Source organism: Cherax quadricarinatus, chromosome 73, assembly GCF_038502225.1.
Source record: "Cherax quadricarinatus isolate ZL_2023a chromosome 73, ASM3850222v1, whole genome shotgun sequence".
NCBI lineage: Eukaryota > Metazoa > Arthropoda > Malacostraca > Decapoda > Parastacidae > Cherax > Cherax quadricarinatus.
In genome coordinates this window covers 5,380,697-5,395,993 of record NC_091364.1, presented here as the reverse complement: position 1 = coordinate 5,395,993, position 15,297 = coordinate 5,380,697, and the positions used below count along the sequence as shown (strand labels likewise).

The 15,297-nt window shown below is 41.6% G+C and overlaps 1 long non-coding RNA gene across 8 annotated transcripts in view; it reads right to left on the bottom strand.

Annotated features, from left to right (window-relative positions):
- Positions 1-15,297, bottom strand: part of LOC128701143 (uncharacterized) — a 30,030-nt gene that overhangs the window by 6,180 nt on the left and 8,553 nt on the right. For 6 of the 8 annotated variants that reach the window (XR_011394041.1, XR_011394045.1, XR_011394040.1 and 3 more), the window contains one exon: positions 1,583-1,703. This is a non-coding gene — a long non-coding RNA (uncharacterized lncRNA). Of the gene's footprint in view, positions 1-6; positions 137-1,573; positions 1,704-15,297 lie in introns of those variants that run through there. The other 2 variants (XR_011394042.1, XR_008408869.2) reach the window with 2 other exon arrangements.

The window sequence follows — 15,297 nt, the reverse complement described above, 5'->3', positions numbered from 1 at the left end:
CACAGAATCTGGAAGAGCTTTTATTTTCTCTAGTTTTGGTTTAGGCCCTGACCTCTGCTGACAGTGTTCATGGCATGGTTACTGTGCTCTTGTAAATTTTGCTATCTTGGCCCTGAACCCTTTGTGACATTGGCTCCTGTTGATGGGAAATTAAACCCCTTTTATACACGAGCTCAGCGAGTTACATAAAGTGGTAAAGCATATAACAGTTGCACATCTGACCCCAATTTTTCTAGAGACAGGTGAGCTTGTTACTTGACAATGCCATCCATGTAACAGTTTTAAGCTTGACACTGAAGCAGATCACTCCTGGCAGTGTTATTGGACCTGCAGCATTTGGCAATACACGTAGTTTGAAGGCCAGCATAATGATTACCTAGCTTTCCACATACAAGCTAAGACCCTAGCAGAAGAGCAGTAGCTCGGTGTTCACTTTTCACTTTGGGCCTACTTTTACTTTAAGGGGGTGGATTACCAAATGGTTTTGATTTTTTTTTTTTTTTTGTACTTTCATATATACATTTTTTTTTCAGTTAGGCTGATGTTAGTCATGTCAACATAAATAGCAAACTTCTAGCTTTGGCAGAGCTTTAGAACAATGTCAATATACAAAATGACAATCTACTCCTCAGCCATGAACTTTGCTCAGTGTGTAGAAGTTGAGGACTCTTGATATGCAAGAGCCCTCAAGGAAGGTTCCTTGACGCTGGTGAGGGGCTCCATCTAGAATTAGATCTGTGCTCCAGTTCCCTGAATTGAGCCTGAATACCTTCCATCCTCCCCCCTACGTGTGCTGTATAATCCTACGGGTTTAGTGCTCCCCATGATTATTATAATAATAATATGCAAGTCGTGAATGAGTTCAGTACTTTGCAGAAACTCAGCCCCATTTATCTGGCTGTGTATGTATTGTCTAGGCTGTCAGCTATAGTACTTCCATTGACAATCATGGCCTCATTCACTGACTGCAGAGGGATGCATGGAATTTCCTTGCAACTATGCAGCGCTGTATAGCCCTTGTGGCTTAGCGCTTCTTTTTGATTATAATAATAATAATCCTTGCAACTATTTCTTAATGAAATTATGGATCTGATGTTGACCAATCTCCATAGCACTCTTGACTGGTGCTGTTACTGAAGTGCAAGTGTCTTAAAATTTGCTTAATCTCCTGAGAGTTATCTCTACAACATGAGAAATTAGTTTTGTCTTCAATAATCATCTGTTGCTGGTTGTCCGGTGATTTAAAAGAATATAAAGATGCCAATGAATTATTCTAAATCATCAGTGTTGGATGTAGAATTTTTTAGTGTGCACAAAGGTTTGTATGGCAAGCAATGTGAGTCCTTGCATAAAATACTCTTAATGGATGCCAGCACAGCTGGAGTCCCCTCTTGATATAAGTGGTGACAAGTTTGCCAATCCATGGCCATTCTTTTCTTGAAAGCTGGGGGTTGTTCCTCCATCTTCACATATTAACATAACTAAATGGCATTGGCTTTATCTTCAATGTAAATTGATTATAAACTCTTAGAAGAACAAACTAAAATATTTAACATCTTAAAATGTACTTAACTGTAAATACCTGGTATTTGATTTAAAAATCCCTCTGTTAGGTCCAAGATGGACCTAACCTCAAGGTCACAGTCTTTAGTGGATGCTGTCCATTTTGAAGGCTCTTGCTTGTAGAAACTGTGGGTATTGATCTGGAAATAAATTTTATGCATGTTTTCAGTGTGTTATTTTTACCTTCAACATATATGCTTACAATATCACTAAAATTATTTCCCTAAGAGTTGGAAATTTATCATGTCTTCAGAATCATGTGTTGGTACTTATGGTACTACTGCAGAAGAAAAATTACTGTCTTCATTTCAATCATGCATTGATTCAAGATGCCTGTACTGGACTAGTGCTTTTACCCATACAATGCTCTTGATTTCTTCATGGGCATTACATCCTGACAATTTACAAAATCTGTTTTAATCCTGCCATCACTTTTTTCCTACGCGCTGGCCGTTTTCCACCGAGGCAGGGTGACCCCCCCCCCCAAAAAAAAAAAAAAAACCATCATTCACACAATCACTGTCTTTGCAGAGGCACGCAGATGCAACAGTTCAGATATCACTCCAAACAGCAAATATCCCAAACCCCTCCTTTAAAGTGTAGAGATGGTACTTTTCCCCTCCAGGACTCAAATCCAGCTAACTTTTATCAACACTAAATATCACTAGCTATGTCATATGAAATTTCTGTCCAAGGTTTCAGTTTAAGCACATCTAACCTTACGTCGCCTCACTATGCTTCCTATACGTATACGTATAAATTTTTTATTAACACTGGCCGTTTCCCGCAGATGCAGCGTAACCCGAAAAAGAAGAAACACATATACAGTGTCTAAGGGATATGTATGATGTAAATATTATGCAGAGAATTCGTAGTGTGGAAATTAGGAGGTGTGGAGTTACTAAAGGTATTATTCAGAGGGCTGAGGAAGGGTTGTTGAGGTGGTTTGGTCATTTAGAGAGGAAGGAGCAGAATAGAATGACTTGGAGGGTGTAGAAATCTGTAGTGGAGGGAAGGGTCGTTCTAGGAAAGGATGGAGGGGTGCATAAAAAGTTGTGTGTGCAAGGAGCTTGGACATACATAGAGCAGGCATGTGTGAGCGTATTAGGAGTGAATGGAGATGAATGGTTTTTGGGACCTGAGCTGTTGGAGTTTGAGCAGGGTAATATTGTGTGAAAGGATTCAGGGAAATCAGTCAGCCGGACTTGAGTCCTGGAGATGGGAAGTACAATGCCTACGCTTTAAAGGAGGGGTTTGGGAAATTGCAGGGTGACCCGAAAAAGAAGAAACACTTCATCATCACTCACTCCATCAGTGTCTTGCTAAAGGCATGCCGAATGTCGATACTACAGTTAAAAAATTGCAATATGCAACCCTGTAATATGCTGGTGTTTCCATGCCGAGGACAGATCCCTGCCTACAGAAAATTTCCGTCAGTAAATCTCCGAGTGTATCCGTTCCTGAAGATCCCCACAGTGAATCTCCCGCTATGATATAAATAGAACAGTGAGCTATGTCAGCAATCTGTGCTATTTAGGTCGTCAAATCAACCGTCCCAGAAATATAGAACAAACTGTGACAGGCTCTCTTAAACCACCCTTGTCATCGCTTCATGCCATGGACTAAGAGTTTTTTCCAACACCTACTGTATATGTCCCTACCACTTCCTGAAACCCTTTTTCTCATTCTGTATAATGTCTCGTGCGCTGACTTTGAATGCAAGAAAGTTGCTAAAAAATATCACCATTTTACGAGTTAGGATTGTTAATTTATTTGGGGTTTTCTTGAAAACCTTGATTGATGCCTGACATAAGTATTATTATAATCATAGGGGAGGGCTAAACCTGTAGGATTATACAGCGCATGGGGGGGAATGGAAGGTATTTAGGCTTAATTCAGGGAACTGCAGCACAGATCTAATTCCCTAGATCAAGAGCCCCTCACTAGCGCCAAGGAACCTCCCTTGAGGGGCTAACATAGGTAGAACCATCATATACCTATCCAAATGAACATCATTACGTGGGCCAGTAACCTCTCGGTGTTCTGTCTTTTGATAGTGCACCATTTTGCTGCAGAGGATTTATCAGTGCACCGTGTATAGGATCCTCCAGATCAATGTGATGATAAATCTTTCCCAAAGTTCCTGCAGTTCCCTATAAAGGGAACTATTTCATTCTTGCACCTGCAAATGTGTAGCTGGAACTTGCTCGTGTAACTGTCCTATGTCTGTCTGCCTTGTTCTGGTGTAATTACCAAAGCTTGATTACCTCCTCCAGCATCCCTGTCTGGGTGTGTCCCCCGTCTACAACTGACACTCCCAGACCTTGTGTTCTGAGTGTTGATGACCAGTGTCAATGTCGGTCTTTCATCTAAAGTTTTCTGTAGTTTTCCCAACAAATACAGCTGGCCACCAGTCCTTACACCTCCTCCTCACGTTTTTTTTTTGTTGCGTGTGTGTGTGTGTGTGTGTGTGTGTGTGTGTGTGTGTGTGTGTGTGTGTGTGTGTGTGTGTGTGTACTCACCTATTTGTGGTTGCAGGGGTCGAGTCTTAGCTCCTGGCCCCGCCTCTTCACCGGTTGCTACAGTGTGTGTGTGTGTGTGTTAGTTACCATTTTGTCCTAGGCACATGTCGATTAGACACTAGGCCTGTTCTATATGCGTGTGTGTATATGCGTGTGTGCATGTGTGTATGTGTGTGTGTGTGTGTGTGTGTGTGTGTGTGTGTGTGTGTGTGTGTGTGTGTGTGTTTAACTCCAGGGTGGGCATATATCAACACCACTATGACTCACGAAATCGCAATAACAATTGCAAACAAATCAAGGAACGGACGAGGTTTGAACCCATGACAAGCGAGTCCCACTCACAAGCCAGTGCGATGACCACTCGACCACCTGGCTCTAAGAAGATTCATCCAACTAGATTTAAACCTTCCCTCTCATTCCATGATTAATAACACTTCCGTATGCAAAATAAAGAAGTCAGGGAGAGAGCAGGAGAAACACATCCTCCCAACTACAAGAGCCACAAGTTAAGCCTCCTGGCTCACACTGACCCCACGACCACCAGCAGGGAGAAGATATCTCGTTGACAGGTTACCCTGCGTCAGTCAGTCACACATTCATAGTTTCCCAGACAAAGACTTAAGGATTCTCTAGACATTTATATACGTATTTTCAATAGTGATACTTTCAAGTAATTTCCGTGCTAATACTCATAATATTTACATGATAAAAATGAATCTCCAAATAATATTCATGAACATTTTATATGTAAGCTCATATCATTTCAGCTTCAAATATAATGTAGATAATTATATCACAATTTTTAAAGGGTGGACCGGTAAGCCAGCGGAAGGCCTCTGTCAGATGACCAAAGCTCCAAAAGCGGGTCATCATCTAAGATCCGCGTCAGGAAACTTGTCCTGTTTCCTGACGAACCTTACCTAACCTAACTCCAAATATTATGGATATAATTATTTCCCAACACTTAATATACTTAAACTTACTATTAACATAGTCATGTGAGGAAATCACAAGTATTAAGGAATATGTCATAAGGTATATTTTTTTATTAACACATCGGCTATTTCCCACCAAGGCAGGGTGGCCCCGAAAAAGAAAAACTTTCATTATTCACTCCATCACTGTCTTGCCAGAGGTGAACTTACACTAGTTATAAAACTGCAACACTAACACCCGTCCCTCAGAGTGCAGACACTGTACTTCCCATCTCCAGGACTCAAGTCCGGCCTGCCAATTTTCCTGAATCCTTTCATAAATGTTACCTTGCTTACACTCCAACAGCACATCAAGTCCTAAAATTTGTCTCCATTTGCTCCTAGCACGCTCAAGCACGCTTGCTGGAAGTCCAAGCCCCTTGCACACAAAACCTCCTTTACCCCCTCCCTCCAACCTTTCCTAGGCCGACCCCTACCCCGCCTTCCCTCCACTACAGATTTATATACTCTCGAAGTCATTCTATTTCGTTTCATCCTCTCTACATGTCCAAACCATTTCAACAACCCCTCCTCAGCCCTCTGGATAATAGTTTTGGTAATCCCACACCACCTCCTTATCTCTAAACTATATTCACATCACACATTGCCCTCAGACATGACATTTCCACTGCCTCCAGCCTTCTTGTTGCAACATTCACAACCTATGCCTCACACCCACACAAGAGCGTTGGCATAACTATACTCTCATGCATTTCCTTCTTTGCTTTCATGGATAAAGTTCTTTGTCTCCACAGACTCCTCAGTGCACCACTCACCTTTTTCCCCTCGTCAATTCTATAATTCACGTCATCCTTCATAGACCCATCTGCTGACACATCCACTCCCATATATCTGAACACATTCACCTCCTCTGTACTCTCTCCCTCCATTCATATAAATCATATAAACATATATAAATACACATGATACTCCTCCAGTGTTACATTCCTAGAGGAGGTCTGGTCTGGGACCAAACCTCCTCTAGGTGTCCTCTGGAAGCGATTACAAGTAACCTACGTTCCCATATTGTCATCCCTGAATAGAAAGTTCTTACAAACTCTTCTGTTTATGTACGTAATATTGATTCAGTGCGCCTTTGACAAACTGAAACGACAGTCCTTACCTTTGTTCAGGAAATGTGATACAAGAGTTTTGCAATTTCAAGTCTAATGTAATACATTACCCTGAAGAGGCAATGTCCTCCTCCTAAGAGGATGGCAGCAGCCTACCTGTTACCTCAGTGTTGATAGATCAGCAACAGTAAGTATGGCTCGACCAGAGCAACACAACTCTTAGTGATTATGACAAAACAGTAGCAGAAAACATCAACAAAACAATACAATCGTTTACAACGACTCTTAAGTTATTGAGTGGAAATCCATCAGTACTTCAAAAAAATGATAACCTGGGATTTGTGGAGCCAAATAACAACGTGAACCTCGCCTCCAGGAAAACACAGGTGCTAAAAATTTGAGGCCAGTCTTAGGGGGTCTTCTCCAGTTGTCACACGGATTCGAACAATTCCAAGCTATATATATATATATATATATATATATATATATATATATATATATATATATATATATATATATATATATATATATATATATATATACATACATAATAATATACTGACCAATTTGCCCGCACACACACTGAACTTAATAGGTACTGTCCCAGCTTTAAGACGCATTAGTCATTAAATACTGAAGCAATTCAAAAGAGGTAAACTCAAATATATTTGACGTTTAACGAGAATAAAAATTCCATACCATTTTTCACAAACTGGCAGATTGCAACCTTCAGTTCTCACTCTCCGCCGCCGTCGAATTACGAAGCACCTTTCATGAAGGTTAGAAGCTACACTGCCAAGGATTTTGGTAGTTATCCGCCTGGTCACAGACCGGAATGAGGGGGGCGATGACCCCATAAACTCTCTCCAGATATACTATCCAGACATCTCAGGAATTTTGGAAAGTGTTCTTGGTCATAGCGCACCTGTATATTCCAAATATTCCAAGAATTGTCCAGTTTACCCTACACCAGCGATGGAATTTTTAAGCCGATAAGATAAAGGCTTCCACGCCGAGCGAATTAAAATCGAAACTTAGAAAAAAGTCTGGCAACATAGAGCAAGACTGGTTTAGTCTATTTTTCCATTGTAAATAATTTTATTTAGGCTCAGGTACAAAGTACAATTATCATACATAGTGCAAATTACCTAGGATCATATTGAACATTAAAATGGTATAAAATACCGACAGGTTGTTAGGTAAGACACATATGCAACAGTTAGGTATCTTTATTATGAAACGTTTCGCCTACACAGTAGGCTTCTTCAGTCAAGTACAGAAAAGTTGATAGAAGCAGAAGATACTTGAAGACGATGTAATCAGTCCATCACCCTTAAAGTTTTGAGGTGGTCAGTCCCTCAGTCTGGAGAAGAGCATTGTTCCATAGAATGAAACAATATGGAGATGAAGTGACAGAATGGAGCTTTTTATAGCGCCAAGAGGTGAGACGTAGGCCACTAGGAGAGGTAAGAACTGAGATGTTGAAAGGTCAGGTCCCTCTCAAATCCAGCCCCTCTCACTAGTGGAAGTTGTCGAAGTTGATTGCAGGTCTGTACCAAGATACCCTTGTGTTGCAGTGTCTGACAGATTGAACATTAAAATGGTATAAAATACCGACAGGTTGTTAGGTAAGACACATATGCAACAGTTAGGTATCTTTATTATGAAACGTTTCGCCTACACAGTAGGCTTCTTCAGTCAAGTACAGAAAAGTTGATAGAAGCAGAAGATACTTGAAGACGATGTAATCAGTCCATCACCCTTAAAGTTTTGAGGTGGTCAGTCCCTCAGTCTGAAGAAGAGCCTTGTTCCATAGAATGAAACAATATGGAGATGAAGTGACAGAATGGAGCTTTTTATAGCGCCAAGAGGTGAGACGTAGGCCACTAGGAGAGGTAAGAACTGAGATGTTGAAAGGTCAGGTCCCTCTCAAATCCAGCCCCTCTCACTAGTGGAAGTTGTCGAAGTTGATTGCAGGTCTGTACCAAGATACCCTTGTGTTGCAGTGTCTGACAGATTGAACATTAAAATGGTATAAAATACCGACAGGTTGTTAGGTAAGACACATATGCAACAGTTAGGTATCTTTATTATGAAACGTTTCGCCTACACAGTAGGCTTCTTCAGTCAAGTACAGAAAAGTTGATAGAAGCAGAAGATACTTGAAGACGATGTAATCAGTCCATCACCCTTAAAGTTTTGAGGTGGTCAGTCCCTCAGTCTGGAGAAGAGCATTGTTCCATAGAATGAAACAATATGGAGATGAAGTGACAGAATGGAGCTTTTTATAGCGCCAAGAGGTGAGACGTAGGCCACTAGGAGAGGTAAGAACTGAGATGTTGAAAGGTCAGGTCCCTCTCAAATACAGCCCCTCTCACTAGTGGAAGTTGTCGAAGTTGATTGCAGGTCTGTACCAAGATACCCTTGTGTTGCAGTGTCTGACAGATTGAACATTAAAATGGTATAAAATACCGACAGGTTGTTAGGTAAGACACATATGCAACAGTTAGGTATCTTTATTATGAAACGTTTCGCCTACACAGTAGGCTTCTTCAGTCAAGTACAGAAAAGTTGATAGAAGCAGAAGATACTTGAAGACGATGTAATCAGTCCATCACCCTTAAAGTTTTGAGGTGGTCAGTCCCTCAGTCTGGAGAAGAGCATTGTTCCATAGAATGAAACAATATGGAGATGAAGTGACAGAATGGAGCTTTTTATAGCGCCAAGAGGTGAGACGTAGGCCACTAGGAGAGGTAAGAACTCAGATGTTGAAAGGTCAGGTCCCTCTCAAATCCAGCCCCTCTCACTAGTGGAAGTTGTCGAAGTTGATTGCAGGTCTGTACCAAGATACCCTTGTGTTGCAGTGTCTGACAGATTGAACATTAAAATGGTATAAAATACCGACAGGTTGTTAGGTAAGACACATATGCAACAGTTAGGTATCTTTATTATGAAACGTTTCGCCTACACAGTAGGCTTCTTCAGTCAAGTACAGAAAAGTTGATAGAAGCAGAAGATACTTGAAGACGATGTAATCAGTCCATCACCCTTAAAGTTTTGAGGTGGTCAGTCCCTCAGTCTGGAGAAGAGCATTGTTCCATAGAATGAAACAATATGGAGATGAAGTGACAGAATGGAGCTTTTTATAGCGCCAAGAGGTGAGACGTAGGCCACTAGGAGAGGTAAGAACTGAGATGTTGAAAGGTCAGGTCCCTCTCAAATCCAGCCCCTCTAACTAGTGGAAGTTGTTGCATATGTGTCTTACCTAACAACCTGTCGGTATTTTATACCATTTTAATGTTCAATCTGTCAGACACTGCAACACAAGGGTATCTTGGTACAGACCTGCAATCAACTTCGACAACTTCCACTAGTGAGAGGGGCTGGATTTGAGAGGGACCTGACCTTTCAACATCTCAGTTCTTACCTCTCCTAGTGGCCTACGTCTCACCTCTTGGCGCTATAAAAAGCTCCATTCTGTCACTTCATCTCCATATTGTTTCATTCTATGGAACAATGCTCTTCTCCAGACTGAGGGACTGACCACCTCAAAACTTTAAGGGTGATGGACTGATTACATCGTCTTCAAGTATCTTCTGCTTCTATCAACTTTTCTGTACTTGACTGAAGAAGCCTACTGTGTAGGCGAAACGTTTCATAATAAAGATACCTAACTGTTGCATATGTGTCTTACCTAGGATCATATTATTATTATAATCAAGGGGGAAGCGCTAAACTCGGAGGATTATACAGCACCTAGGATCATAACCCCCCAAAAAAGTCGAAGTCCAATTTCTTCCAGTTCTTCCTTCGGGTATGGCTAATAGTTTTGCCAAAGAATAATAAAGGTTAAATGTAAGATACAAATTGTAGAGAGTTTAAACTTTACCTAGCTTAGGTAAAATAAATCCGGCTAGGAGAGTTATAATTCTCTGCGGTGATATATGGTTCAAGGCAGCAGGCGGCGCTGGAGTCCTGCTTTTAAAACCTACACTATTTCATTGTGACACAGTAAACGTAGCCCAGGGGAAAGGGAGGGGAGGATGAAGACGAATAACTATAAGAAACCCCCTTGCTAAGGGATACGAGTTCGCCTTGTTAGTTATGGGAGGGTCTATATTCAATCTGAGGTGTCCACTTACATAAAAAACACTTATGTCTGAGAGCTTGTGCCAGACTAGAGAAAAGTTTTCACAAAATGTAAGGAAAAAGTCGGCCCTACCTGAGAGTTTGGGACCAGACTAAAGTAAGACAGTTTTCGTAAATAGTTTGTCAGAGTCACCCATAGCTGAGGACTTTGTGAACTTGGGAACAACAACACTCCCCTACATCAGACAACCAATGTTTTACACAAATACATTTTAGTGTTTCACACGGAAGAGAAGAGACGCTTTTGACTCTCGCCTCGGCAGGTCATAGCATCTCTCCTTACTTAGTCTCCCTACGATCCCCGTTGGGGAGGGGAACTTACCATCGTCTGCAGCCTTGACTTGCACCACGATGAGCTATGCAGATTGTGTCAAGATCAAGCCCAACAGCGGTACTGTTGATGATTCAACGAAGCTTGCTCTTGCAACCACCGTCCAGGGTGGGTTGCAAGTGAAATTCAACGCTATTCTGACACTCAAGGAAGCTTTCATTGTCGTGTGTCACGATGAAGCTGAAGCTGAGAAGCTACTTACTACTGAAGCCACCACTACTCTTACTGCTCGACGATGTAATGTTATGTCCTCTCCTGCTCTCAGGGCAAGGAGATCAGTATTCCTGAAAAAAACTAGACAATATTCTCACTTCACTACCGTTTGCTGAACTCAAGTCATCAAAATACTTGGGCCACTATTGACAGCATCACAAAAATCCCAGATGCTTCGTCCATGCTCAAAGTCACCTTCACCATCTCCACCAACTTGTTTAAACTGCAAAAGCAATGATCACCACACTCTTGCAACAAAATGTCCTACTCGAAAGGACATTATGAAGAAAACTCAAGATGCAGCACAGAAAAAATCATCTTCCAAGTCACCCACCTATGCCGCAATTGCAAAGTTGCAGGCAGATACTACAAAACTCCTTCAAGCTTCTACACAACCCGCCTCCACCACCACCACCGTCACTCCTCCAGCATGTGATCTAACCAAGATCCACTATTGTCTGCTGTATGCTCATATGCAGAACATGGCTGTACCTGGCTCCTTCAACATTATCAACGAGCTATTTGCCTTAAACAACATGCCATTGTTTATATTTCCAGCTTCTCCACCTTCGGCAGATATTCTCAAATTCACGAAAGACACAGTCGCCACCTCTGCTTCTTCAGTAACTCCTCCATCTCTACCAGTTAGTGACGTCACTCCAACAACAACCAATGAGAAGCCTCTATCACCATCACTCCCCATGGAAATCCACCAATCAGAGACCTTGCCACCAGCAACATCTTCCTCCTCGTCTACTGAAGCCGACAGAGTCTTCACCTCCACCTTCACCACCGCCTGCTAAGAGGGCTAAACCTGTGCCAACAACACCATCTTATGACTCTCGACTTGATACAGTTCCTGATGATGCAGATTCTTATTGTCCATGGAATGAAATCACCTTCTACACCACAGCTCACTACAGTCAAGATATGCTGTTATCTGAACTGTACACTCATCTTACCAACAAGACTGTCGAGTTTACCATCGATCCTTTTTTCAAAGGTGCTGGTTTAATTACACTTTCTACTCTCCTAGAGGTCATTCAAGAACTCTCTCAGCATCCCTGCAATCAACAATTGCTAACACGTCTCATGATCCTCCCGATCCAACGATTTAAACGTCTTGTAAATAGATCTGATATCAACAAGCTAGAAGTTATCGTTAAACGTCACAACTCGACGTAACCACCTAACTCCATGAACTGACCAATCAACGATAAACTCCTCCCTTGTCGCCTGCAGCCACCTGTCACCAGCAAGTCTCGGTTTCTTCCATCAAGCATGATGTAGTCAGCTTCTGCAGAGTTCCAGTGCCTTCTACGTCGTCTTCGTCAGTGTTTTCCAGGCTTAGCAGTTGGGTCTAGTCCTGACTTCTCTCTTCGACTCAAGACATTCCTCTCACATTACCTTTGTAACTAGTTCAGCTATCATAACTTTGGGGGTCCGGTCCCTGGACCCATTATGTACCTCTGTAATAAACCATACTACGGGTGGGGATAGAACCTGCGATCAGAGAGTCTCAAAACTCCAGACCGTCGCGTTTTGAGACTCTGATCGCGGGTTCTATCCCCGCTCGTGGTATGGTGTGTTTGCAATCGTGTCATTACGATTTCGTGAGTCTACCGCCCACAGTATGGGTATGGGGTGCATAATAAAGGTATTAAACTAAGTCTATTCTTCGCCCTGTTCCCACTTGCTCCTCGCCCCTCGTGGGTCCTTACCTGAGAGTCCGTGTTGTTGTTGTTGTTGCTGTTTGTTTCCCACGCAACACAGCAAATACACACAAGGATGTACATCTCACAGTGCTTCCCGAACACAAACATAAACAACAAACACAGAAAACTCGAGTAACACAACATACAGCAAAGACGAGAAAAAGAAATCTCCCACATAACAGTGTCCAATCACATACCACCCACAACAGACACACACACAACAGACACACAAACACACACCACACACACACAACACATACACACAACAGACACACAACACATACAACAGACACACAAACACACACCACACACACAACACACACAAACACACCACACACACACACAACACATACACAACACACACAACACAAACACACAACAGACACACAACACATACACAACACACACAACACATACAACAGACACACACAACACATACACACACAACACATACACAACACATACACACACGACACACACAACAGACACACAAACACATACACACACAACACAAAATACATACACACACAACACACAAAATACATACACACACACACACACAAACACACACACAAAGAGGTATGATAAAGCTCATGGAGCAGGAAGAGTGACCTAGTAGCGACCCTTGAAGAGGCGGGGCCAGGAGCTGTGAATCGACCCCTGCAACCACAATTAGGTGCTACACACACACACACACACACAACACACGCAACAAATACACACACTTAAACACACGCAACAAACACATTAATATACTACACTAGCAGCTCGATATATTCTCTTTAATCTAATTTGGCACATGAATCACTAGTCTGAAAAAAATTATAAATTTAAAAACGAATTCGCAAAGAAAAATAAAAAAAAAATGACTGGTGCAGAATTTTCCAAAAAACTTTAATTATCATATCATAGAAAGAGATTCTTTTTTAACTTTAGAATATTTGATTTTTTCGGCGCATTTCGAAAACAAAAATTACATTCTAGAGATAATTACTTTAATGTTAAATGTAATTTGATTCGAAGAAAAAGATAGAAAGGAAAATATTTTTAATACTACGGATTAAGGGAAAGCTCAAAACCTGTAGGGGTGATGGAGAGCCTGGGAGAGGGAGGCAAATAAAGTTTGATTCAAGGAAGGGGAAGACTGCTCCAAATTCTGTGATCAAAAGCCTTTTTATATCACCGAGGAGACGCCGTTGAAAGGTCAGTGTGAGGGAAACTACTGAAAACTTGACCTAATAATAATAATAATAATAAATCTTTACGTCTACAAGTACGTTCGACAAGTACGTCTGTCCGTTTAACGGACCTATGAACTCTGCCAAGGGAGATGTGTGTGTATATATGTACCCGAGTGTGTGTATATATGTACCCAAGTGTGTATATATATGTACCCGAGTGTGTGTATATATGTATCCGAGTGTGTGTGTATATGTACCCGAGTGTGTGTATATATGTATCCGAGTGTGTGTATACATGTACCCGAGTGTGTGTATACATGTACCCGAGTGTGTGTATACATGTACCTGAGTGTGTGTATATATGTATCCGAGTGTGTGTATATATGTACCCGAGTGTGTGTATACATGTACCCGAGTGTGTGTATACATGTACCCGAGTGTGTGTATACATGTACCCGAGTGTGTGTATACAAGTACCCGAGTGTGTGTATATATGTACCCGAGTGTGTGTATACATGTACCCGAGTGTGTGTGTATATATGTACCCGAGTGTGTGTATATATGTACCCGAGTGTGTGTATATATGTACCCGAGTGTGTGTATATATGTACCAGAGTGTATATATGTACCCGAGTGTGTGTATATATGTACCCGAGTGTGTGTATATATGTACCCAAGTGTGTGTATATATGTACCCGAGTGTGTGTATATATGTACCCGAGTGTGTGTATATATGTACCCGAGTGTGTGTATACAAGTACCCGAGTGTGTGTATATATGTACCCGAGTGTGTGTATATATGTACCCGAGTGTATATATGTACCCGAGTGTGTGTATATATGTACCCGAGTGTGTGTATATATGTACCCAAGTGTGTGTATATATGTATCCAAGTGTGTGTATATATGTACCCGAGTGTGTGTATACAAGTACCCGGTGTGTATATATGTACCCGTGTGTATATATGTACCCGAGTGTATATATGTACCCGAGTGTGTGTATATATGTACCCGAGTGTGTGTATATATGTACCCGAGTGTGTGTATATATGTACCCGAGTGTGTGTATATATGTACCCGAGTGTGTGTATATATGTACCCGAGTGTGTGTATATATGTACCCGAGTGTGTGTATATATGTACCCGAGTGTGTGTATATATGTACCCGAGTGTGTGTATATATGTACCCGAGTGTGTGTATATATGTACCCGAGTGTGTGTATACATGTACCCGAGTGTGTGTATACATGTACCCGAGTGTGTGTATATATGTACCCGAGTGTGTGTATATATGTATCCGAGTGTGTGTGTATATGTACCCGAGTGTGTGTATATATGTATCCGAGTGTGTGTATACATGTACCCGAGTGTGTGTATACATGTACCCGAGTGTGTGTATACATGTACCTGAGTGTGTGTATATATGTATCCGAGTGTGTGTATATATGTACCCGAGTGTGTGTATATATGTACCCGAGTGTGTGTATACATGTACCCGAGTGTGTGTATACATGTACCCGAGTGTGTGTATACATGTACCCGAGTGTGTGTATACAAGTACCCGAGTGTGTGTATAT